Source organism: Neolamprologus multifasciatus, chromosome 4, assembly GCF_963576455.1.
Source record: "Neolamprologus multifasciatus chromosome 4, fNeoMul1.2, whole genome shotgun sequence".
Taxonomy (NCBI): domain Eukaryota; kingdom Metazoa; phylum Chordata; class Actinopteri; order Cichliformes; family Cichlidae; genus Neolamprologus; species Neolamprologus multifasciatus.
In genome coordinates this window covers 21,562,673-21,590,638 of record NC_140442.1, presented here as the reverse complement: position 1 = coordinate 21,590,638, position 27,966 = coordinate 21,562,673, and the positions used below count along the sequence as shown (strand labels likewise).

Sequence of the window (27,966 nt, the reverse complement as noted above, 5' to 3'; positions counted from 1 at the left end):
AAGCCTTAAAACAGCAGAGATGAATCCGAGCACACACCCACACCTCTGTCCCTTAAGAACAAAAGCCAGAAGGTGGTCGCGTGGCTAATTTACATGGACATCATTTGCATCAATTTGCATTAGTATGTTCTCACAGAGGCTCGACACTGGAGGCTCCCTGCAGGAAAACCATCACTCAATTAGGGAATGAAAATGAGCAAGTCTCCATCACAAACAGGCCAACTGCAGAGGCTTTGTGAGGGGGCCGGTGTGGCACTTCCAGCCAAGCTGATTTAAATCTGTAGTTTTATGCAGTCAAAATGAGGCCGGGTTCATTTCAGGTCAGGGTAACTTGAGAGAGAGGAATATGATATTAAATCAAGCTGCTGGTAACGGGAGGGCGAGTTTCAGATTTAAGGGTTGTTTTTCATTGTAATCAGGCAAATATTTAAGTTTAAAATGAGAAAAACTGAGTTCTTGCCTTTTTTGGAAATAGGTGAAATCAGTAAAACTGATCATTTCTAACTAATATATTAAGTTAAGGAATTTGGTTAGGAAGTTTTAAAAGCTCAAAGTGAGTCTAAAAATAAAATGAGACCCGCGGTTTTATAAAAACACTGTCTCGTTTCTAATAACCTACAATGCAAGTTATACTAGTGTGACTCAAACTTCACTGATGCAGCTCAACAGCTTGTTTATGTAAAACTGTCTTTGAGTGGCTGCCACCCTGTCTGAGCCTGCACGCGTCAAATTCATGAAATGCTCCGTTTCGGTCCTTTCGCTTCTCATGACCATCTACAGGTGTGGCTTTATTGCTCAGAGGTCCAATGGTCAACTACCTGAGCTTCCACCACTACAGCAACAATGTAGCAATGTTGCAACCTCATGGGACTTCATAGCTCTGCCATATTAAATTCCAAACATGACAGTCTAAACTTGGCCATTTCAGCAGTGACTCATTTTGAGCGCTCCCGCTTTAACACTTCTTAAACCTCTTGTGAAACTCTTTTAGACAACAGTGAAACATATTTATAGAATAACTTGGATAAGGGACCCAGACAGCCAAAAATAAAGAGAAGCGAGACAGCAGATCCAAAGGAAATAACACTACTCACAACCAATTACACATTGTGTTAAGATTACAAATACAAAAAAGGATAAATGCAGTGAGGTGGACTTATAAATATCCCAGACTTGTATGGGATGTCTGTGTATAGAAACTCTCTCAGTCGAGTTATGCTCATACATAACTAAGGGGCTCTAAAGTGAAAGTGCTTCACAGTCTTTATTCAGTCTTTCCTTGAGGGATGTAATCCCCACCGGAGCCTCAAAAGTATCAACTGTTCATACTCCTCCTTTTCTTTCTAGAAAGAAAGATCCAACACCAGCTGTAAACTTGAGGCTATTGTTCAGGACATTGAAGCAAAACTGCCTTGACAAACACTCCTCAGTTGTCAAGTTAAAAGTTGACACCATTTTAAAGACGCTTAACAGGATCTTCGGTCCATGTAGATTCATTCAAATGAGCTTATATTTAAGTGGATGAATTATTTCCACTTCCATGCCTTCAGTAGGAGTCACTCCCACATACACAGCTGGAAAATATGCTTCATTGCTGGGAAAATGTGAAACATCATCAACAAGCTTTAGCAACCATCTCCAAACAATCCACCTAACAAAGCTATGAGACCATTGTGGAGGGTGGAGAATTTACAGTGTAAATGTAAAACAAGACGCCCCCAAACAAGACCTCAACCTAAAAAACAGAAAACATGAAGCACGGCCACTGGGACGCATTGATGACCACCAGTTGTGGTCCACAGCTCTATTGTGTGTCTGCATGTAGACCAGCACAATGAGCTGCACAAACACCTCTCCACACACAAAACATCGGGACTCTGGCTTCTCATTTAGCGATTTTAAAACAGCAAAGCTTACTCAGCACAATGCGGCCTAGACCAACCCAGACCCTCCAATTCAATTCAAACGGAACTGCATGTGCTTGCATAAGCAGGAGCTGCCCATCCAGTGTCCCCCTGACCCACCCACCCATGCACAACCCGCTAATATCCCACCACACAGAGGTAGGACCTGTGTCATCCAAAGAGAAGTGCCTAGAAAGCCGACTAACCGTCACCCTTGCATTTGTACACTGAAACGCTGCGTTCTAAAAAAAAAAAGAAAGAAAAAAAGAAGAAAGAAAGAAGAAGAAAATGGAAAAAAAAATGAAAAAGCTAAAAGCACTTGTGTGATGGTCAGTGAACAGAGAGGCATTTACACTCACTTGCTGTGAATTCTGTTGACATTATACAAGACTTTGGGCCAGCAGTCTGAACAGACAATTAATGTCTGTTTAGATATACAGGTCCTTTATTTAGTGTCAAGAAACATGCAGGGATACACTGCAACCGTGAAAACAGCCCAATTCCCGCAATAAGTACACTTAAGAGGCCACACCTCCTAATCTTGGAATCCAGATGTTTCAGTCTCATTTCAACAGGCACATAAAAATCACGCACCTAGCTAGGGCTGTGCGATATGACCAAAATCTCATATCCCAATATAAAACATCTATCGTCCGATAACGATATAAATCACAAAACATTGAATATTTTCTGTAAATTCTGTGAATCTCGGGTAGGTGAAGTGTTTCCAGCTGGGCGTCGTGTACCTGGAGTCGAGTGTTTTAACCGATGCATGAAACTACACATTTTTAGACATAGGTTGTAACGGGCCGCTGTTTTCTTTGTGAGTATTTATTACACGGCGTGCTCTGGGGAAAAGCCTGTTCTAACGTTTGAGTCTAAGGTTTATTTATTACTTTTTCACGTGATTCGGTTTATTTTGAAAAGTCTCACCAGGATCTTGAGCTTTATTGTGAAAGGCTTATGTGGAAAATAAACAAGCGGACATGCGATGGTCTTACCGTCGTTGTTGCTAACGACAACCCATAAAAACAGGCGCTTGTCCGTCTGTAGTGTAATAAAATATTGCCGTAAACAGTTTATTTTGCGACACCAAACGATAGCGTAAAATGAAACGATAGACGTTTTTATATCGTCATCTGATATATATCGTTATACAGGGTAAAACCTTCATGAAAGTAGCATTTAAAGCGCCACCAAATCTAGTTTTAGATTATGTTTTGAGGGATTTTTTTGGCATTTTGTGTGTACATCTAATGGCAAAGGTAGACTAATAGGATACATTAGCTATGGCTGTAGCATTTGTAATCTAGTGCTTGGGCCTAGCACAACTGGTTCAGTTTTGCACCTTTGATCCAGGAGGACGATATTTCGTCCCACTGTATATTGTTGAGATGGCTATAAAACTATATTTGACTTGCACCGATGTCATGTCTCATTTTCCCTAAAAAGAGGTTTTGGATAGTAAGGCACTGATTATGGTTCCCATTTGCAAGTTCACACTGACTGATGTCAATTTTGTCATCAGACGGCAACTATGAGGGTCTATGAGTATGCCTGAAGATTTTTATTACTATTATTTTTATTTTATTTTTTAAACAGACCACATAGAGTTGTCCTTGAAGTATACATGACAATACAGCAACTGCACATGCACCCAGACAGTGGACTTTAACTAACATGACAGAGAAGACCACTCAAATGTTGTCTCTCATTGTTGTCGGGGAGAAGGCATAAGTTTACACTGTGTCTGTTTTCACAGTTATTTTACTGCTAATTTACAGATTTTGGTAAGATGAGGTTTTCAGGGGGAAAAAAAGGAAAAAGAAATATTTCTTGCTTTCAAATTTCACCACTTCGCCTGCTATACCAGTGCTGGTGTGAAGATTTCGCCTGAGTGGTGACACCTACAGTTCAGCAAAATACTGCTGCAGGTAGTCACCCCATCTACATTGGTGTAAAAGGTACGGCGCTGTGGCAATGTCGCAGTTTGTGTGCAAATGCGACCAACACAACAACCATAAATGGGCATTTCTACTTCAGCTTCTTTCATGAGTTAACCTTGAGCACTCCACATGTTTGATGGGCAAATAAATAGCAGACCTGAACAGGATCAAAAATTCTCCTGTTAAGCTTTTGAACTGTCCTCATTTTCAGGCACTGTTTCGAGACACCCATTAATGTGTTTATATAGGGTATAAACGGTATTACACACAACATAAAACCATTCAACAGCACCATAAACTGAGAAAACACATTCAAAGAACACCCATTTATTTTCCATGCTTTCAAAATCCAAAGATCTTTATGATGTCGTTTTTATTGCAGGGCTATTATAATATACTTTACTGCAATTGAATATGAAATGTGTGTCTAAAGGTGCCACACTGACCTGTTAAGATGCTTCAGTTTCTTTGGTGGCAACAGCTTCCAATTCCGAATCTATGAAAGAGAGAGAGGAGAGATAAGAAAAGCCTAATCACTTGCACGCCATAGCCATAAAATAAACCCCCCAGCGACTGATAAAATCTAACCTGGATATGTGTGCTGTGTGTGTGTTACAATTTGTTTATTATCAGTAAAGCAACAGCTTTAAAAGACAACATTAGGACGCTACCACAACAGGTCTGCGTCAGCCCTGAAAATGCAAACATTATTCAATTAAAGCCACAAACTTCAAACGACTATTTGGCACTAATCATATGAAAAGCATTTCAACTAGCTGATGTTGAAATGCAGGTCGAGCTGCATAACAAGGCGATGCATGGCCAGCCCCCCTCCCTCCGCCGCTCCACGAAGCTGGGGCCCCACAGGAGAACATGTGAAAAAAGACAAACACACAAATTGTGTGTGGGTGTGCGCGCGCCTGTAGGTCAAAGTTGCACCTCGGGTCCTGATCGGCCATTATCTCAGCTGTTGCCCGACTTGCAGCTTAACCAACATGGCTTCTCTCGAGCCTGGTATTTTTCCAGTGCAACTCAAAACAACATCCCCGGCAGGGCATCAGATCACAGTCGATTCAGTTAAATCATAAAATGCTACTGTGCTGTTTGCAGTCTCGTCGTCGCAGTTGTAAAGCAAGGGGAATGCGACTGCAAAACCAGCAGAGCTCAGGTCTACACTGGATTAGCTAACCAGCTGCTTTTGTCTGTCCACCGACAGAGGGGGTTAAAGGTTCCGATTGTAGCACAACTTTGCAGGTTTACCATTCCCCCCCACAATGTCAAATCAAAATTATTTATAACCACCCAGTTTCGGTTAATTTAGGTCACGGAGAAACCTGTGCAGAATATGCAAGTTCCTAAAATGCAAAACAACCCGTCCCGGTTACCGACGAGTAACCTGCGTCGTCAGATTAGCTCAGGTGCTAAAGCTAACGCTACGAAGCGGCTAGTTAACTTACACGGTCGTATTTCAGATGTAGCAATTATGGAAAAGCTTTTGTAACAAACGGAAATTGTCCAGAAGCAATACCATAGAACCAAATGCTTACGCACAGCTGGCAAACTAGGGTTAATAAGTGCTACTAGTAGTTAGCGTTAGCACAAGGTTAAGCCGCCTACAAAGGCAAATGTTTGCCTGAAAGATTCTACGAAATGTTTTAGCCATCTACAGGCAAACATCAGCATTTATTTTTTTCCGTCGACGTTTTTACAAATTCAGCAAAATCGAGTCCCAAACGCCAGGAGTTAGAAAAGCTACCCCAGCTTAATCACTGCTAACTAAACAACAGCGTTTGCTCAACTTATCTCCACCAGCCGCCGTCGCTCTCCTAACTACCTACGCTAGCTCGACACAAACAAACGGTCGTCTGAGCACGAAAACAGCACAAAAACATCCGTACCTCATTGAAGTATAAAGTGCAACAGAGTGGAAAGGAAAGCCGACTGTAAGGCTAAAGAAATTCAACGCGTTTGCAGCATCTACGAGGGGAGGCATTCATCCTGCGTGATCGCCATTTTCTTCACTCGCCGCTGGCTGGCTAACCTTCTTTCGCTCGGCTCTCTGGTTTCCCCGTCGCTCTCTCTCTCTCTCTGCACACACACATCTCACCGTGTGTGTATGTGTGTGTTTGGAGGAGGGGCAGGAAACCCATTCACCACTTCCTCTGACTGAGAAGCCAAAACACAGTCAGATTGAGCTGATACAAAAAGAAACTCCGGTGTAAAAAGTATGCAAATGGTAACCAGGCCACGATAAGCAATGAATTCCCCGCAAATAAAACATCCAGCGAGAAATCTAGGCACACGCACCACAGATGCAAAGTGTAAAGTGTAGGATTTGTTTTGCTTGACTGATTAATTTAGTCTAAATTTAGGATTCATGGAGATATACATGTGATTATAAAGACACCAACTATTAAAGGTTATCCAGACAGGGAACAAAAAAAAGAAGAAGAAAAAAATCAAAGTTTAGCAGTAAAATTGTGAAACTATACGGAAGGCACAGCAGATTCCTGGCTACTACTTGCTTGCATTTCGTGACATTTAATAGTTTAAATGCTACTTTTGAAAGTAGTTGTATTAAAGTTTTTGAGGAAGATTTCTGACACCTTTGCTTGTTTTTACCCCATGGTTATCAAGTTATTTCTTTGTTATTCTTTGTTAATTTCTCACACTGACCCTTAATTTCTTTTAGTAGATAATCATCTGGAATCAGAACATCTTTGGCACTTATACAATAAATGGCTTAATTATTAATATGCGCATTAGCCTAACACCATCTTTTTAATATATGAGACAAGCTGCGTTTTGTTTTAATGTAGCGCCAGACCAAAACCTGTAATTCCACGAAAGCTCACACAAGATAGGCCATCTTAGAAACCTAATGCTCTACGTGTTTCCTTGTAGCTGTATGCAGAATAGAAAGTGAAAATATCTATCGACCAGACAAAATAAAGAATGTGGAGAATCTCAGTATCTCTTTCTCTCTCCGTGTTTTCGCTTTGGTATTCAAGAAAACAACAAAGAAACAGGAAGAAAAAATTAAAAAAAGGGGGGGGGGGGCGGAAAGAATGGAGAGAGATGGCCAAACTGCAGAGAAACAAATACAGTGTGGAATCTGCCAACGCTTCACCATGAAACAAAAGCGGCCGCTGCACGCGAGAGACCAGCAGCGCGTGCGTGCAAAGCAATGACCATTGACCCACCGATGGCAAAAACAAGCCCCAGCCTTGTGCACAGATTACTGCCCTTATCTGTGTGTTTCACTCCGAGGCAGAGTGAGAGGCAGAGTTCGCCTTCCGCCAAGTAATGATTTTATCAAAGACAACAAGATTAGATTATACTGCATATAAACACTGGGTAAGCTCTGAACACTGGGCGGTGGGCTGTTGGCAAAGAACTGCCCAAGCCTGGGCTATTCGATGAATTCCTGCTACTGATGCTGTAGTACTACTGTAATTCTACTGCTACTGACTGTCTGTAGAACTATTAAATATCTTACAAAATACCACTCACTTTCACCGTTGATTAATCTTTAATTTCTAGTTGAAGATTTCAGAAAACATTTTTTAACCACGAGTTCCTTTAAACTTCACATGTGTTTCGTTTTGTTTTGTGTCCTGCCTTCTTCTCCTCACCTCCAACTGATCACAGAAAATTGGCTAGAGGGTTCTTCATGTTAAAAGGGAGTTTTTCCTTCCTGCTGTTGCAAAATGCTTGCTCAGAGGGGGTCGTTTAATTGCTGCTGCTGCTGCTGTTATTTGATGCTATATAAACACCACTGAATTCAAGTGAATTAACAAGTCTTCACAGAGCGAATGCAAGCTTGATAGCATGTTTCTATTTTAGTAGCTGGAAATTTGGGAGACTACAGGATGTAGTGACATTAAAGCTGGGGCATTTTGACTCATGCATGCTATCAGGCCCTGTAATGTCATGCTTTTTTTCTTTATTTTAAGCAAATACAGTCATATTGAAAGTTTTGGCAGTGAACAGCAACAGTGAAACTGCACCCAAAACTGTATGTCAGCGTTTGGTGAGGAAAACTTCTTTCTTGTTTTCCTTCATAAACGCCTCTGTTTCTAACCTTCAAATTAGGCCAAACGTGGCAGAGCCAGTTAAAAGAAACTAGGTCAAACTAATGTTTGGGACAAACATTCATGACATTAAGCTGGTAAGCCAGGGAGAGTCATAAGATGAACAAAGCGAGATTTAACAAAAAAAAGCAAATAAAGACTGAATAAAATAACGTAACTCGATGTTGATCAGATATGTGTCAGTGAAAAGGGTTTTATTTTATGTCCAAATCATAAGAAGTACTGCATTAAAATAGCAAAAAAAAAAAAGCTTTTGTGTTAATAAATGATGACGCTTTAATTTTAACACGCAGCTAAGGGTGTGCTTGTGTGTTTGAACAGTTTCAAAGAGGCATTGAAGTCACCTTGACAGACAGAGCAGTGTATACAGAGAGGCCGAGGTTTAATCATTCACACACAAGTTCAAATGCAGGAAACAGACCCTATTGGCTTGGGTAAACAACGCCAGCTTTGATAAATTTACGCAATTCTGTACAAGTATATGCAATCCTCAAAATCTGCTCATATACATGGATACATTATACGGTTTTGGGGGGCCATGGGGGTTATAACGGATTCTAAGTTGCTCAGTTTGCCTTTTTAGTGGATTTAACTCGGCCACATCCAGACTGAGCGCACACGCACACCAGTCAGAGTGATCAATTGCAGCTGCAGGAGTGAGGGAGCTTGCACAAACGGGGAGACCATTGTTCTGCAGAGAAAGGATGGGGCAAAGAAAATTGGACTGAAATGTGAATGTGTGGGAGGAAGAGGGAAAGTGAGCATGGAGAAGCAGGGGGACGTAAAGTTCGCGAGGAGAGGAGGGAGAGATTATGTGGCGGGGGTGAGAGTGCGCGCGCGAGAGCCAGACTGACAGACAGAAGAAGGTCAGAAAAGAGATTTGCATGTCAAGTAGTAATAGGCTTGTCCCGAGTACAGCCGTGTATACTGCTAAGCTGCAGTGCTCATAGTGCTATAGTGTGTGCATGTAGACATGCAGGAGATTATTACTACAGCCTAAACTAACTGTCACTATCACAATCACATTTGTATTTTAGTCTGACGATCGTGTTTCTGAAACTTGTGTTTGTTTTATTGTTTTTTTTTAAATATATATATATACATATATACAGATAGATATACAGACAGACAGACAGATAGATAGATATAGATATATCAGCTGGGGAAAATTGTATTTACTGATAGAAAAGACTATTTTTGTACAGCTTACAAATTAGCTGTACTGGAAACTGTGTTTTCACTCGGAGTGCAGCAGAAGTTGAAACTACAGTAGCTACAATCTGAATGATGACAGAAAACCACCTTGACATCTTTGACATATTGCACTGACACTTTTCTTTTATTATTATTATTTTTTTAATTAGAATTATCTAAGCTGAAATAAATCCAAAGTAAAATACTGGAGTGACTGGAAGAACTGAATACAGAATTTTGAAAAAGAAGAAGTCCAGTTTCAAAACTTTTAAGTCTGGCGTGGGACCTTTGATACATGTCCTTACAGGCCTCTCTCTTTCTACCTTGATCTCTGAACTGTGAGCTGATTGCATAGAGCTGCCAGAATAAAGTGTTCAAAAAAATCTGATTTTTGCTTCATCCAATGTAAGGCTTTCTGTCTATTACTCATCGCTCTCTGTCTCGGCTCTCCGGCAGGGTACCAGCTCTGAAATGAATTTGTTGAGGCTAAAATTACACCTGGTCTTCAACCAATTACCTGAACATTCATCCTCCCCTTCAAGCTCTCAGAGCGCTCACGCAGACATGCAAACACACACACACAACACAACGATCTGAATACCAACCTAATCCATCAACTGTTTTGCCGCTTCACACAGATGACTTTCATTTACCCTTGCAGACTTTTGCATGCACAACACACAAGACACAGGTTATTGTGCAATATATAAAAGCAGGTACTTCTACATTATTTCCAGGCGATCTTTCCATTTTTGTCCCAACAATCCATCACCAGGCCCTAAATATGCAGATAGTCCTGATAAGTGTGCTGGATGACAGTATAAAACATTCAAATGTATCCCATTTATTTAAATTCCCCCTCATTTATATTCATATCACTGATCCAAAGCTGGCCTCTGTCCTTTACTGCCGCAGGAACTCATGCAGATCAGTGGTCACAGGAAATAGTGATTGACTCGTCTTATTGTCATTCATCTGGTGTACATGCTTTCTGTGCAGAGAGAGGGGACACAGGACCGAGATACAAACACTGTTGTAAACTTTGCCATATACATCTGCACACACATACAAAGTCCAGGGCTCTTGAACTTTGCGTACCTTTTATACGCACACAAAAAAACTTAAAAAACTGACTGAAAGCAAGGGAAACACAAAAGCATTGTATGGCCTGTTTACTGTTTACAACCTGCCCTATGTCTATAAATCACTCAATCTCACTCAAGTAGATAAAGAAAAAGACACCACTACACTATATTTACCTGTTAATGAGGTTAAGTGTCATTTTATAAGTCATGTCACAGCTGAGCTGAATAAAAGGTTAATCATTTTTGCATTTCCTTAAAAATAAGTGTTCCCCAAGTGGTTGCCAAGTGGTTGCAGGCTTGTCATCTTCTATGCAAACTACAGAGAACTCCCATATTTAATTTATAATTTCAGCATACTTTAAAACAGCATAATGTCTAACTATCAATATTAAGTCAGTAATGCTTTACAAAATTTACACTGTAGTAAAACTGATGCAGAAAGTGAAGCTGGTGCGTGCTTTACATACCTGGATGTTTTGCAAAATTTGTGAGAGCCTTGTTCCTCTTAAAATGAATTCTATAATCTCCTTACTTTAGCAGTTACTTCTGAAATTAGAGACGTTCCCATTGTCCTTAGGCTTCAATCAACAGGCCCAGGCTGAGTCAGCAGGAACTAGTAGAAAACTCCTGGTTAGCGACTGTAGGGCAACCACTGGTTGCTAGAGAAAAATAAGTGTTCCCCAAATGGTTGCCAAGTGGTTGCAGGCAGTCAACCAGTCCCTAAGCTTATGCGACTGAGGTATTAGATGTTTAATGCCAATTATGACATGGTATCATGGAATCAGACCAAACTAGGATAATTATGGTTTATTATCAGGTTTAAAAAAGCTTATTGGGAATGTGATAGCACCAATGTTGTGAACATGCAGCTTAAACCACTGATGTGCTTACAAGGTTCACAGAGAATACATGCTTAGATCAATATCTAAAATTTGTATTAGAGTTCTTGAAAGTACAGAACTTATAGATTTAAACTACAGATACAACATATGAGTTCCTACTAACCCCATCATTCTGCTACTCTTACAGAACATCAAAGGACGATCGCAGAGATTCACTCATTCACAAACACATTCACTTTAACCATCATCTATCACGCACTGGGCTCAGTATCTCGCCCAAGCGCATTTTGACATTGATTGGTAGACGACCCGCTCCAACTCCCGAGCCACAGCTGCATGAAAACAAAGGCGCAGTGAAATGAATGTCAACAGCTGAGATATATTATGTTATTAATGAACAGTCAATTCTCCTAGCGAACACCTTGTATAGTGGAGAAACTGGCTGGTGTCAAGAGCTGAGCAGCTTTGATGAAACCTCGATGTGAATGATGAGTGTGGTGCTCCTGGTCAGCAATGGTGAACGCTTATCCTGCATTTTAGATACCTCAGAAGTTGGATGTCGGAACTGGGGAGTAATGTCACTCCCAAGTTTGATGTGTTGTAATAGTAAGTGAAAAAAGCTAGAAAAATCAGGATTTGTTTTGTTTCTTAGCAAAGATTAGCTTGCTGTGTGACTAGCAATACAGCATAACTGGGGGGTGGGTTTGCTACAGCACATTCATAGATACAGCCTGGTCAGTCCTCTGCATTTGGCTTATTTAGTGAGTTACAAATACCCAAAAATGGCAGTACAGACTAATAGGTTTACAGTTTTACTACTGTTTACGTTCAGTGCCACCATCTTAGATTTTTAACTTGATAGAGCTGCTCCCACAAACCAAGGAAATCCGAGTTGAGGGAACATTCCAGATTAAAATTCTGATTGAGAAATTCCAACTTCCGTCTTAATCTGGAAACTGCCAGTATTCCTTTTATGCCTAGTACAAAACTCCTCCTTTAACACCCCCTTGCTTCTCTGCTGTAGTAGTTGTAGTTGTCGACTTTAACACTGAAAATTTAACTTAATTTTTGTTTTTACAGAAAAGGAAACAAAGGAACTTTTAATCAATTGCTAAAAAGAGTTGGATGGGTTAAATGGAAGGAGTTGGCTAGTCATGTAAAGTCATTGTTTAGATCCTCTATTAGGGCACGATTCAGTGTGTGGCATGCAGGTTAAGCTGAAAACCATTGTCACGGATAGAGTCACTGCTGGTCTTTTGTTAATGCTGACAGAGAGAAAACGAGTCTGTGAAACTGCACTTCAAAGTGTGAATGACAAAGAGGAGAATGATGTGATGGGAGGGGGGAAAGTGACAGACGTAGTAGATAAAGGCGGGGGGGGGGGGGGGGCAAGAGAGCTGCAAAGAGCTCATTATGAGGGTAAATGATTTTAACTCTTTGAACACTGTTAGAGAAAGCTAATCCAACTCTGCTCTTTATTATGCACTGCTCTGTTGGAGAATGTAACCTTGTGGACCCTACAAAACCATAAACCCCTCAACAACCATTTTTTAAGCTCTAAAAGTCCCCAGAATAAAGAAATGTTTTCACTGTGATGATTGGCATCTGCGCACACTCCTCCAACCCCCATTCAGGGCCAGTCCAAGCAGTCCGAAGTGTGTGTGTGTGTGTGGGCTCAGAATATTCCAGCGCATGGTGAGGGGGGGGGGGGGGGGTCTGTGTGCACACTGTCCTGGCACGCTGCCAGTCTCTTGGTCTCTCATTACCACTGTGCGTATGTGTGTGTGTTTGTGTGTGTGTGTGTGTGTGTGTGCGAGTGTGTGTGTATAAGTGTGTATGTGTGTGTTTAAGTGTGCAACGGGAGCCTGTCAGCGTGACGGGCATTACCATGGCAACACCAGAGCAGGTTCCAGATGCAGTGCATCATATTTCTGCAGGACGGTGCACAAGCATACGCACACGCGCACTCCCATTAAATTGGCAGAAGACCTTTGGTTAGCCATGCAGATTAGTTTTATCGTGATGGACCAACTCATTTAAATATTCATTCCTCCTTTTATTCTCTTCGCTCTGAGACGGATGGTCGGCCGCCAGGATCCGGTGATCAGCACTGACCCACACAGACGCACAGTGCAGGTGATCTTTTACTTAGAAACCCTTGTCTTGGGGGAACATCAGTTTTTATGTCCTCTACGACCCAAATTCCACCCAAAAAGTTGGGATGCTGCTTAAAATGTAAATTGAGCTGAGATATTGTAACATTTTAAGAAAAAGAAAAAAATCAGCTCAGTTTGAATTTGATGGCTGGAACATTCATGTCTTAAAAAAATGTTTTCCACTGTGTAACATCCTCTACTCTTAATAATAGCCTGTAAACATCTGGGAACTGAGGAGACCAGCTGCTGGACCTTTCAGAGGATTGCTGTCCCATCTTTGTCTGCATGATGCTCCAAATGTTTTCTGTTGGTAAGGTCTGGAGTGCTGGCAGGCCAGTTCGGCACCTGGACTCTTCCACTGCAAAGCCATGCTGCTGTTATAGCTGCCGTCTACAGTTTAGCATCATCTTGCTGAAATATGCAAGATGCCATCTTGATGGAAGCATATGTTGCTCTAAAACCTGTATAAACCTTTCAGTGTCCATCTGCCGGTTGCCTGGTCCAAAGGCACTAATGTACCCCCAAACCATCAGAGATGAAGCCTTTTAGACTGAGTGACTCAGATTGATGTTTTCTTCTCCAAAAATAATTTCTAATTTCTATTCCTCTGACCACAGAACAGTTTTCCACTTTGGCTCAGTGCATTTTAAATGAGCTTTGGCTCAGAGATGATGGATCGTGTTCACATATGGCTTCTTCTTCTTTGCATGATAGAGCTGTAAACTGCATTTGTGTCTGGCACAGTGAACTGTGTTCACAGACAATGATTTCTGGAAGTGATTTCCATGTTTTTTTAAAGCAGTACTGTCTGTGGCTTTTGTTTTTGGCTTTGTCCCTTGCACACAGAGATTTCTCCAGATTCTCTGAATCTTTTATCTTTTAATGTTGATAATGAGATATTCATAGTCTTCACTTTTTTTTTTGTCTTGAGGAACATTATTCAGAAATTATTCCACAATTTGTATACACCTTTTTTCCAGATTGGTGAACCTCCGCCTCTCTAAGATGCTCTTTGGTACACCCAGTCACGTTACTGATCTGTTGCCAATTAACTCCTCCAGCTTTTCCTTTAAGTATCAGCCTTTTGTTACCCCTAACTTTTTTAGACCATTTAAAAAAGAGATCATACTTCTCATGAAATAGTAAAATATCTCAGTTCAAATATCTGATCTGTTCACTGTGTTCCATCACAACTGAGTTTGTCTTTACATGTCAGCTTAGCAGTTTGGCAGCTGTTTATTATTTGCTCCCTGGCAAAGCGTTAGAGGAGCTGAAAGACAAAGCTCATAGCTGCCTGTTTAACATGAAGTTGCCAGCAGTCTAAGCAAAAAGAACTAAACTGGACTAAAGATTAAACATTAGCAGCTGAACTTCAGAGCTTCTGTTAGATATACTTTTTACTCCAGAGAGAGCAGGCCAGTTATTTCCCCTTACCAACTCCTGGCTACAGCTTCTTATTTATTGTACCGACACGGTATTGACCTTTTTCCTCAAACTCTCAGAAAAAATAATGTCCTTCATGAATCACTCTATGGGGGATTGTTATTTTAAACTTAACCGAGATGAGGCTTGTGGGTTTACTGGTTTGAAAGTGAAATGACTCATCCATGAGAAACTGCTTTGATTAAATAAAAAAAAGAAATACAGTGTGGTTGTAATGAACAATATCTCCCATTTCATTCCAGCCTTTTCTTTTCATTCTTCGTCAGTTCACCCCGTCCTATTTTACCCCCTTTCCTCCATCTTGAGTAGCCTTACAACAAAACCTCATTATTCACATTATTAATCCTCCACACTGTGAAGGCCCCTGTGTATGTGTGTGTGTGACAATAAAAGTTTGTGTGTAGAAGAGGAGGGAGGATATGTAGAAGTTTGAATCATTGAGTGTGTGTGTGTGTGTGTGACCTGACAGTAATTCTATGCCACTATGAATAAGTCATGCAGACAGAAACTCTACACACACACACACACACACACACACACACACACACTCAAAGTGAGAAAGATCTCTGATGAAGATTTACAGGTATTTTTTCTGGGTGTTGTTTATCTTCTCAAAATGACTAATTAAAAGACTTATTAGTATCTATATTTAGATCATGACAGTTGAAATGATTAGCCCTGTGAGTGTACAGGTAAAACATGATTCTAAGCAATTAGAAAAAGACAGAGGAAACAGACTAACGCAGATACAGCAAATATACTTTGTGCATAAGGCTTGTGGATATACAGGGTTTTCTATAATCTAATGTCAGATCTAACATAATTCTTACAAATCATTTTGAAATAATTTGGCTTGAAGAAAAAAGACAAAAAAAGGTTACATTGTAATAATGTAACCATGATTTTTGAAAAGAACCCACCTTCTGAAACAACGCTCCAGAAGCACAACACTGAACTAGTGCAGTATCTTCTAAACGTGTAAGATCACCTAAACAAGCAAACAGTTCACTGAAATAGTTTCATCCTCCATAAACTTACTCTTTAGTCTTGCTGTAAGTAGGGATGGGTACCGGTATCCGGTGCCATTATGGCACCGGTTCTGACATAAACGGTAGTAACCAGACCGAAAAGCAGCGCACATTTCGGTGCTTTTTTTTTTTTCCTGAGATGTCATACACTTTGGATTCTAGCCAATCATTTTACCTTTGCAAGCGTAGTAGGCGGGCCCAGGTACGTACGTTTTTTTAGAGCAGAGCTACAGATTAAAAATGCCCAAGGCGAAGCGTCAAAAGTCTGGCTGTACTTCACAGCAAAAGATGCAAACTCAGCAGCCTGCAACAAGTGCTTTAAGGTGATACTGTGATACTGTGATACTGTGCAAAGGAGGTAACACCTCGAATCTGATGAAACACCTGGCGACGCATAGCGTTTTTTTAAAAGCCGAGAAATGCACCGTATTTGATAGCTTGCTGCAGGACCTCACACTGAGCACATCTACTGTGGGTGTGGTGCCTGTTATCGGTCCCGGAGTTAGCAACATGAACCCAAAGAGTAGAGTCCTGGCCTGTAGTCCTGCCAGTGTAGCAGAAATGATGACGGATGATGATTGAAGCAGCAGCCATTCTTTTCTGGGCAAGTAGCTTAATGTTGTTCATGTGTAATTTACGTTGAGTAGGCTAACCACATTATTAAATTAATGCATGTAAGGTGAACTAGCAAACACCGTCGTAGTTACATGCGGCTGTCTTCTTGTTTGATGGCAGATACTCCCTTCACCCTGGCCAAAAAGGCTAAAATGACCAAAGAAAAAGTGGGAAACAGCTAAACATGAGAGGTTTTTGGACAAAGTTGGTGTGTTTTTTCCATTGTTTAAGCACTGCTTCCAGCCAAGAGTGATACCATATATGCCCTATAGCTGCAGAAAAGGCTAACATTGTTATCTTTTTACAAAAAACAGCTAAACATAAGAGGTTTTTGGACAAAGTTTGTGTTCTTGATTCTTTAAGCACTGGTTCGAGCACCGTTTAAGCACCGGCACCGTTTCAAAAGTACCGGTTTGGTACTGGTATCGGATAAAACCTAAACGATACCCATCCCTAGCTGTAAGAAGGAAACATCACAGCACATGGTGAGCAGTATCTAAAAAGCACCCACTTTATTAGGTACAGATTGTTAGTACTGAACCCATTTTTTCCTTCAGAACTGCATTAATTCTTTGTCTCATAGCGTTCCTCTGAGATTTATGATCACATCGCACAACTGCTAGATTTGTTGGCTGCACATCCATGATTTAAATCTCCTGCTGCTCCACATCCCAAAGGTGCTCTATTGGATTGAGTTTTGGCGACTGTCGAGGCCACTTGAGTACAGATCACTTACAGTCACTCTGTATGTTTAACGTGTTTGAGTTTTGTGACGTGATGTGCTATCCTGTTAGAAGCGGCTATTAGAAGATGGGTACACTGTAGTCATAAAGTCATAATCATTCATTTGAACTACGCTCACTTGCTACTAAGGGATCCAAAGTGTGCCAAGAAAATATTCCCCACACCACTACACCGATAGATCCATGCTGACCATATCGTCTTAACGTCACAGCAGAAATTGAGACTCATCAGACCAGGTGAAATTTTTCTAACCTTCTATTGTCCAATTTTGGTGACCCCATGCAAACAGTTTTCGTTTCTGTGTGGTCTTCTGCTGCTGTAGCCGGTCGGTTGTGTGTTCAGAGATGCTCTTCTGCATACCTTGATTGTAATAAGTGATTATTTGAGTTGCTTTTGTTTTCCTCTGACCTCTACAAACACTACAAACACTAATTTTAACATCATGTCGTCTGTTAGCAAACTGAAAAAAAGGGACTGGCCAGCTCTTGGATTTATGTAAGCATATTGCGTTTTTTTTTTTAACACAAGTGTCTCATGCTTTAAAGTTAAGTGTAACTCTATAGTGTAGAAACTACATAATATGCAGAGCAGGTAGATTAAATTGTTCATATCATGTTCGAGTGAAGTAAGTCAATAATATAGCAATGTTAAATCTCGTGACACTGCACGGGATTTCAGTCTCACACGCTTTGGATTGTGGTTTCAGGAAGGCATCCATCTCAGTCAAGTCGAGCAGCCGCCTCTACTTTTTTTGGTATACTGAAAAAAGTAAATTGGGGGTTTGTTACATTAAAAAAGTCTAACTTGTAATTTGAACACAATAATTTCATGTTTCTATGAATGTAATTGAATCATGAAGGATCTGTATGAAATTCAACAACTTAATTTGTTCTTGTTGAGATGACATGATACAATCTAGTAAGAGTGGTTAGCTGCTGGACTGATGAAAATCACAAGATCGCACGAGATGTCAAACTGCAGGAAAATCACTGGAGTTATAAGAGGCAGACAATGACACACGCACCAGGTGTATACTATTGCTTTTTACTGTGGTTTAACCTGTCAAGCACAAAAACATGGATTGGCGGTATGGTGGTTGGTGCTGTTGCTACACACCAAGAGGGTCCTGGGTTCAAATCCACAATATGGCTAGTTTGCAGTGGTTTCTCTCTGAGTTTTCTGGTTTCCTCTCACAGTTAAAAGTCATGGCAGTTATTTGAGTTAGGTTAATTGGTGATTCTAAATTACCCGTGAATGTGAACGCAAATGGTTGTTTGTTTCTATGTGATAGACTGGTGAGCTGTCCAGCGTGTACTCTGCCTTGTAATCTATCAATTCAGGGTTATTTCCCAGCCCCCCCTGCAACCAGGATAAAGGTAGAGGGATGGTAGTTGTTGTAGATCCATTCAATTTTTATGGTAACCAGACTGTAGACTTTGTTGAACATTATGTAATATGAAGACAACATGTAGTATTTAAGTGACCAAGTAGTATTGGGGTAAAAGTTATTGAATAGTGTTGAAATAAAATGACAAAATTGTAAAGGATTAAAATATTCCAAGAGCTCAACTTACTTCATCTAAACATGTTTCAATCGTGTTTTATGAACACAAAATGCACAGGTTTGTGAATATGAAAAAGTTGTGTTGATTTAACTCAGTTGTTTACATTTCTGCCAAAGCAAAACATTTGTGTGCAACCAATGTCCACTACTGAATCAAGTAAATCCAACATGGCCTTTTTTTCAGTGCAGGGTCGCGCACAGGCTTCTAGCTTGGGCTCAGTTTGAGCATGAAGAATCTACAGTCCCGACCCCCCAGTTTATGATTAACTGTAAGATGAAGAACAGAAGCGAGCAGAGAGTGTGAAAGTGGTCTGACACATTTGTGTGCTTGTTTATTATTATTTTTAAATATAAAAAGCACATGAAGATGAGAACTTCCACAGCTAAGCTAAAATTAGTGACCAGGTTGACGACAGAGAGGTTTCTGTCAGTCAGGCTCAAGATGGAGCGTTCCTGAGGAGCTGACTGAGGTCTCCACCTGACTGGTTGGTAAAGAAATTGTGTAGGAGGTGTTGTGACACTGAACCTGAGACCTGTCAGAGATTTGTGTTTATTTATGATTCAGTAAACATTTCTGTGAATATGAACCCTGAGCTGTGAGAATCAGAATTTATAATAGGACGTTATATTAAAGGTATTGATGCTTTACACGAATAATGTTGATATAAATCGAGACCTGACTGGCAGATATGTACATAGAGTAGAAAGCTTTCTAATGTGTGTGCGTCTATGTGTGTGTTGCTTTTTCCAGCTTGGCAGCTTTCTGGCTTGATGCCAAACGGCAGTTGGTAATTTCACCAGAAACAAAAGACCAGAAATGACAGTCGAGAGTGAGACAGAGGCAAAAAAGAAAGAGAAGAAAAGAAAAACAGTGCATGAGGAAGGGAGAATTACAGGGGGAAGGGACTGTGCGGGTTTCACATCTCAGTGAGCACAGAGGACAAAATGAGTGCAGATTAGAAATGGAGACTGAAAGCGACAGAAAATAAGACACGGAGGAGAGAGGGTGAGATGAAGGTGAGGGTTTGTTAAGTTTACAATTTAAGCTGCTGAACTGAAAGAGGAGGAGAAGAGGGAGTTATTCATTTTCACTTGCGTTTGGAAATGCTACAAAAAGCACACCGATTCATGTAAGATTAATGAGCTGTTAAATTCCAGCATCGCTTTGATGATAGCTGTGTTTGCTATAAAGAAAAAAAGAAATGGCCCTGACCATGGTGCCCACTCAAGTGCTACATGATTCTGAGCAAAATATCCTGAACTGGCATAAAAGAGGTATGGGTCGTCTGTCTCTTTGTGAAGGAGTGTCGACCTGTTCAGGGTGCCTCTCGCTCATCATCTGCGAGGAAAGGCTGGAACGGTAAACAACACAAAGGCCTCAAATACAGTGACAGCCCAGAGCGGCCCATCATCTGTATATACTAAAACATCAGACACAGATCAATGCACTAATCGACTAATCACGGCATGTGGCCTGAACACTGGATCCTTGTGAAAACCTCATTCGCAAAGTGGACACGTCCCTTTGGATGTGTCACTTCTCATGTCTGTATATTTTGCTTCCAAGGATCCAGACATTCTTGTGATTGTTTTTAAGGCTTTCTGAAGGTCTTTTAAAGGTTTTCGTTGGACATCGACTGCTTTTCACTCACTTACAGTCTTGTCCTTGTACTTGACCATTTTCAGAGGCTTTTGTTTCTTAGGTTGCTCAACACGGACCTATGACTCATTCGGGCATGAAAAAGGCACCTAACTCAGAGGCTGCACCAGTGCTGTGTTTACACGTAACAGATAATTTAGCAAAGAAACAATTCTGAATTGTATTGTAAACTGTAAAATTGTAATTTATGCATTTTGTTACTGGCAGCCTGTTGTGAAATCATATAATTGGTTCCCATATTTGTAGTTGAATTATTTTTAAAAACCCAAAGACGACAGTTTGACAGGCATAAAAATTGCATTTTTGCACCAACAAAGTGAATCCCATACAGCTGTTAGCCGAAAATTTGGTCACTCCGGAGGTCAACATCCAGAAAGCAGAAGATCTATGGAGGAGAGGCACACTTGCGCTTTTATTCCACTATTACCTACTCAGCTCGACTTGACTTGGTTTCAGTCATTTTCTATTACAATTAAGTATAACTTACTGTGCAAGGGATCATTATAGATCTCATGGCTGAAAGTGTAGCCACATGCTTGTGATACAAACACAAGACTACAATGGAGGACGTTGAGGGGGGATGGCATACCTGCTGCTCACTCTATGGCTTTTTGTCAGTCTCGGGAGGACTGTTGGGTTTTGTGTAGGTTTCAAAAAAGGGGGGGTTGACTTTTCATGAAGGAGATGCTCTCATGACTCATCGAGTGACGCCAATGATTGGCCAATCAGTGGCATGCAGTCTGTTGATGTCACATTTTCGGAACATATTTTTCAGATTGCTTGGAATCCCGGCTGAGGAGTTACTTAAAAAAAATACCTGGTACCAGGTATATTACCTAATGGAAAACCCCTAAAAACTGAGTTGAATTGAGCCGACCCGAGTAGCTACTAGTGAAAAAGGCCAATAGTGTCAGCAAAGACTAACCCCAACCATGAACTGCTCCTTCCATGGTATGATCTTCGCTTCAAGGTCATACAAGGTCAACAGTGGCATGGTGCTGGGCTTATGGTCTGCGCATTGGTTATGCTGTACACCAACTCTGACCGAGTTGCCCTGACAGCTTAGTTTAAGGTAGATTAATGCACATTAGCTATGCGCTGCCTCCCAGTGTTATTCCAGCCAAGGACAAAAAAGGTCAGAAAATAGTATAAACTGCTATATTATATTATAAAAGAAAATATTCCTGTTGAATACAAACACACCAAAATGTTTAATAAAAAAACCCAATGTCCTCTGTGTGTGTGTGAGAGAGAAAGCACATGATTGTGTGTGTGTGTGTGTGTGTGTGTGTGTGTGTGTATGAGAGAGAGAGAGAGAAAGCACATGATTGTGTGTGTGTCATAATGTTTTTGGACCATCTTTATTCTGATGACAAGACGGCACGCCAATTTACATAATTCCCACAACCTCCCTACTTCATCCCCTCCACAAGATAATGAGGTGTTGCCATGGACATACAAATTAAACAGAGTGCTGCACACTCACCCAATCAGGAGTACAGAGGAATGTACACATTAAACACACACACAAACACACACACACACACACACACACACATTACACTCAGGGGAAGAGCCTTTCACACTGGGTGATTTCTTTCAAGTGCACACACACACACACACACACACACACACACACACACACACACACACACACACACACACACACACACACACACACACACACAAGCACCTAAAAATGGATGACAAGGGAGAACTCACAACACAAACTTTGGAGACTAGCCTGAACCTCTTCTATCTCTCTACAATCAGGAAGGAGAACACGTTGTACCTCAAAACTTGTGTTGTGCTCTGTTGTGAGCGCACACTGCCCCTCTCTCACTCTCTCACACTCACACAAACACACACAACCATAAATAAGGTGTCTAGACAGCACAGTTGTCAGTCTGCCCTCTGGTGTGTTGAACATACAAATCAACAACGTGACAAAAGACGGGGGGGGGTGGTGGTTAATGCATATGCATGATGTGTGTACTCCTTCAGGAAAGACTGATTCATCCGATTACCTCGCCTTGCTGGGCCTTACACACACACACACACACACACACACACACACACACACACACACACACACACACACACACCTAAAGGTATTTAAACAGTCACCTGCTATTTTCAACTCTTCCTATCTTCCTCTTCCTTTCACGTGCACTTTTCAAACCATATTCTGCCTTTAAAAGAGTGCAGGCAGCGATCAACATCGGTGGCTGTTCTAAACTTTTAGGTCAATATGCTCAAGAAGGTGTTCTTGTGTGCTCGGAAAAAGAAATGTACATTTAAGCATTCAATAAAAGCTCCAAAGCAACTGATATCTTAACCATGAGGAGATATCATTTTGCATTAACTTTTTGATTCATCCACTGAGCATCTACTGGTTCTAGTTTGTTATAATAAAACAAATTCAGCAATTCCACTCATCCCTGAGCTGTGAATATTCGAAGGCATCCTGAGAGCAAAACAGAAGCATTTTCATTAATTAAACCACGATATTCAATCATTTTTAAAGCAGCTTCAGTAACTCTGCATATCTGGGCTCAGTTTTCTGCATTTCTGTTTATATCAAAGCCCATGAACACATGACGATAAGTAGCATTAACACAACAGGGGTGGGAAAATAGCTCCAGTTTGCAAGTGTACCATGAATAAAAAAGTTCTTTCACAAAGCAAACTTGTGCACCTTTGAAAAACTTCAGCAGGTATTTATTACTGATGGGATGAAGCATGCAAAACAACATGTATTCTACATGCACTGCTCACATAGTCACACACTCTTGAATCAAAAGTGAGACCTTTGCACCGAAGGTCTCTGTGCATGCGTGTGAGGAGAAGAAAGGAGAGGTGGGATTTAAATCTCTTATTTAACTCAACAGGGCAACACCAGCTCTCGGCCAAGGGACCCACACACACACACACACACACACACACACACACACACACAGACACACACACACACACACACACAGAGTCTGGGTAGCCTGAGACTCTCATTGTTATTCTGCACACAGCTCTGGTCACAGATGGGGCCAGGCAGGAACGCAGACACACAAACACACACAAACACTTGCGCAAGCACAGGACACATTATAAATGACAAATAGCATACAGGCTTTACTCACAGAAATGTGCATGTACGCATAATTGCACACGGTGTTGCGCACAAATGCATTCCCCTACTGACGGCAAAAAAAATCTGCCTTCATTAAACAGACAGAGGAAGGCACAACTAACCGATAAAAATAGAAAGTACAGACACATCAATTGAGAACTTTTAATGAACCGCCCTGACAGCCACATGTGTATTTTTGATTTATGCTTAACCTTTCACCACCATAAATCCATATGAAGGACAAGAGGGTCATCTGAGTGATAGTTTGTTTTGGGGTTTTTTAAGCTGCAACTCTCCACTAGAGGCTATCAAACATGATGCCAGCGACTGGAAAAAGCACAGCTTCACCGACAGGAAAGTCCTGTAATAGCTGAAAGAAACCCTCTGTGCTCCTATCTTCTGGAGGCCAGTTGATCAGCGGCAACCTGTGAGGAGTCAAAGGGCCCACTCACTGTCTGTGTGTGCGTTTGTGTGATAATGAGCCTGAGTCCTTGTGCAAAGGCACAGAATTGCTGACAGTTTTTTGGAGCAGCTGACCAACCTCTCACCCCCCAGATATCATCGGTGTTTCCTCCACAATGCTCTACTTATTCCTTTCCTTCTCGTACAAAGTTCACTTAACAGCAAACCGCTTATGAATGATGTGCTTTCTTCTTGATTATGTGATCACGCACAGTAGATTAGAGCAGCTTGAGAGTTTCTGCTACTTTAAACACAGTACCATAATGCTTTGGTTTTGTTGTTTTCCTTTACTCTGGAAGGGACTAACAGACTGTGTTATTGATATAAACAACATACATATTTATCTCTGTCAGACTTTTCAGATTAGATTATGCACTATATTGTCAAAAATATCAGCCTTTACAAACATATGACCTTGAGTGAGATCACATTCTTAATCTATAGAGTTTATTATGATGTCGCCCCAGCGGATGCAGATATAAGTTCTACAAGGTTTAAGAGTGTTTATGGGAATTTTTGACCTTTCTTCCAGAAGCACATTTGTGAGGTCAGACACTGATGTTGGATGAGAAACCCCGGGTCTCCAGTCTAATTCATCCCAAAGATGTTCTGTTGGGTTGAAGTCAGGAGTCTGTGCAGGCCAGTCAAGTTCTTCCACACCAAACTTGCTCATTCATGTCTTTATGGACTGTGCAGGAAGGGACCATCCCCAAACTGTTTACACAAAGTTGAGACCATGAAATTGTCTAAAACGTCTTGGTATGCTGAAGCATTGGGAGTTCATTTCACTGAAACTAAGCGGCAAAACCCAACTATGAATAATAACCCCACACCGTTTAGAGTTGTAGTCAAGACCGCCTAAACCGAGCCAAGACAAGACCAAGACCGAGACCGAGACCAAGTCGAGATGAGACCAAGACAAGACCAAGACCAAAGTCCGTCGAGACCAAGACAAGACCAAGACCGAGACCAAGTCGAGACGAGACCAAGACAAGACCAAGACCACGTAAAAGTGGTCTCGAGACCGAGACCAAGACTGGTCTTGAGACATCCAACTCTAACGCCGTAATCATCCCTTCACCAAACCTTACACTTGGTGGAGTACCGTTCTCCTGGCAAACCCTGACTCGTCCATCAGATTGCCAGATGGAGAAGTGCGATTCTTCAATTCAGAGAACACGTCTCCACTGCTCTACAGTCCAGTGGCAGCATGCTTTACATCACTGCATCCAATGCAAAGTATCCGATGCTTTGCACATAAAACCTTGAACATGATAAAACCTGAACATGAAAAACCTTGAAACATGGAGGCATGGAAACATAACATGAACTCAAAAGAATAAATGAAAACTCACAGACTATATACAGACGGGAGGTGATCAGGGGAAGTGTAAACACACAGGGAAATAGCTGATACAAATGAAGATGACGCCAAAGGGAAGCAAAATTAAACACAATGAACATGGAACATGAGACTGTCAAAATAAAACAGAAAGGTCGAGGACTAAGACACACAGACTTGACATGGTGATAGTTAAGGAGAGGATGAGACGGGAACACGGAAGAGAGGGAGCGAGAACAAGAGGGACACGATGGGAGAGAAAGGGAGACAAATAAATCACACAAAGGACGAGAGAGACTTAAACGCAGGGGACTTGACAGACTCGCACGCTGAAGACACGACACCCTAACCCACGTAATGGGGAAGACACAGACATGGGAGGAACCAAGACAGATAAGGAAACAGAACTCAATATCAACAGAACTCACTGAAGCCTAAACTATACAAACAACACAAAGAACATCATAATACAAAAAGGCATGAAACTCAAAATGCTGGGTCAAAAGACTCCATGACACTACCACTTAAAAGCCCGTCCACTTTGTTATAGAGCTCCTGAGAGCGACCCATTCATTCACTGATGTTTGCAGAAGCAGTCTGCATGCCTAGGTGCATGAGTTTATACACCTGTAGCCATGGAAGTGATTTGAACACCTGAATTCAATGATTTGAATAGATGAACAAATACTTTCGGCATTATAGTTTATAAAACCTATACGTTTATGCATTGTCCTACAGGGTGACAACAATAGCCCATCACCCATTTACAGCTGAGAGGTAAAAAACAACAACACTTATTTGTATGAGCCACTTGCCTGTATCAGAAATATCCCACACTCTTACTTCGCGTTTGCCCCATCCAACCTTGAAAGATAGGAAACTTGCTTCCTCACGCCTTAAAAAACCCCATCTGTAGGTCAACATGATGTCCTTGTTGTCTTACCAATGTGCACAAAATATTTATAATCTGTGTACCACTTCTGTATAAGATACATGCCATGTATTTATTAAATGAAAGTCACTTTTTTTTAAGTTAAAACTGACCTTTTTCCTCATTTTTAGTCACGAGTTCAGTGACAATGTTCAAATTAAACATGGCAAGTGTTTCAAATAATGAGGAATCCCACAGGTCTTTTCTACTTGGAGGTATCCTTGAAGTTAATGACTTATATTTCTAATATGATCCACAAAGACACACAGCATGAAGCAAAGGAGTCAGTTTTGTCTGTAGGTTTGATTAACTGTCTGTGTGCTGCAGTAATGATGTTTAATTCAAATATTATGTTAAATAAATGTTGTGTTATCGGGCCACAAGTTGTACTGAAAGGAGGTGTTTTGTTGTTTAGGAGTGTGGTTTGTTTTATGTTTCTTATGATGTTGTAAGCTACTTTTGCTTGTCTTTGGTCTGTTGTTGACCCCTTGGTTCAGCCTCTGCTGTAGAGAACAAAGAAGTTATGCATTCAAAGTTGCAGTGATGCGTAAAAAACAATTTTTTTTTACATCTTTGATTATTTTTTGGTGCGTCTTCCTCTTTGCGCTGAACTCCGCTGAAGTTCCCTTTTCTGCTTAAGCTGACATTTCAACCAATAAGCATTCTTCCTGCACAGTGTCATCGCTGTGGGTCTACACACTGTTAGTTTTTTGGATTCTTCAAAATCTCTCTGCAAAGATGAAGACTTATCCAAAGTCTGTTTTAAAGGTAGGGTGGCTATAAAAGCTTGGTTTCCCACATGTAAAGGACCTATGATGGAAGTTATGGAGTTGCAAATGAGCACAACTTAGCAGGGATACATTCAGAGATGTATCCTTTCTAGTTGGCACAGTGGCTGCAATTTTGTGTTACTGCCTTCCATAAATATAGAGATTATTTATGAGACTTAAAACGATATTAAAACTAAAATAAAACTCGACAAAGACACTGAACATTTTGCTTGGCAGTTCATTTAAAACAGCAAATTCCAGGAAAATCCTCACACTGCAGAGGCAATGAAGTATTACGAGAATTATAACATCACGCTGACTGCAAAGAGTGAATGTTTCACTTTTTTGCTTCATCTTCGCTTCGCTTTGTTTCTAAAAACTATTTATTTGCATTTCTCTGCTTAGTAAAGACTCGGTCTTAATTACATGAAAGTGAAGGCTGGCAGTGGGTCCTCTGCTCAATAGGCACATCCGTGTAACGCCACAAACAAGTGTTTACAGCTGCCGATGAACCAAAACAAGCCAATCTGTATACACCAACACACACACACACACGGGTACGCACAGCCTGGTCTTCATCCGGCAGTGCTGGCACAGCGCCCTGAGACGTCGGCACTCATCGCGGGCACAAAGGAGGGCAGGAAGCGCAGACGAAAGACAGAAAGAAACAAAGAAAAACAGCCAAAACAAAAAGAAAAGAAGCGCAGCAGACGGCGGGACGACGGAGAACTCAAGACTGCTGAGAAATAAATGTGAAAAAAAAAGCGTACCTCGGCTCTGATCCACGCCACGCTGGGAGAGGAGGAGCAGGATGTTGCTCTTGATTGCTACAGGGTCCACCTGTCTGTCTGTCTGTCTGTCCTTCTGCCTGCCTGGAGAGTTGTCTGTGTGTCTGTCTGGCATCAGCACCTCTAAGTCTGTCTCATGTCTCATTTTTTATGAGCCTTTATGCGCCGGTCACTTTCCTTTTTTCCTTACATCTTACTCTGCCACCCACTTTTTTGCTGCGTCTGTGTGAATCCTTGTGCGTCTGTCTTTTTGTCTCTCTCACCGTGCTGC

General features: G+C 41.2%; 1 protein-coding gene across 6 annotated transcripts in view; it reads right to left on the bottom strand.

Moving 5' to 3' along the window:
• Positions 1 to 27,732, bottom strand: part of LOC146520388 (trinucleotide repeat-containing gene 6A protein-like) — a 59,500-nt gene extending 31,768 nt beyond the window's left edge. For 4 of the 6 annotated variants that reach the window (XM_085158131.1, XM_085158135.1, XM_085158134.1 and 1 more), the window contains exons 1-2: positions 5,749 to 5,885; positions 4,297 to 4,346 (exon numbers count right to left, since the gene is read on the bottom strand). The gene's annotated coding sequence lies outside the window, so the exon portion shown is untranslated. The other 2 variants (XM_085158133.1, XM_085158132.1) reach the window with 2 other exon arrangements.
• Between the last annotated feature and the right edge of the window lie 234 nt (positions 27,733 to 27,966).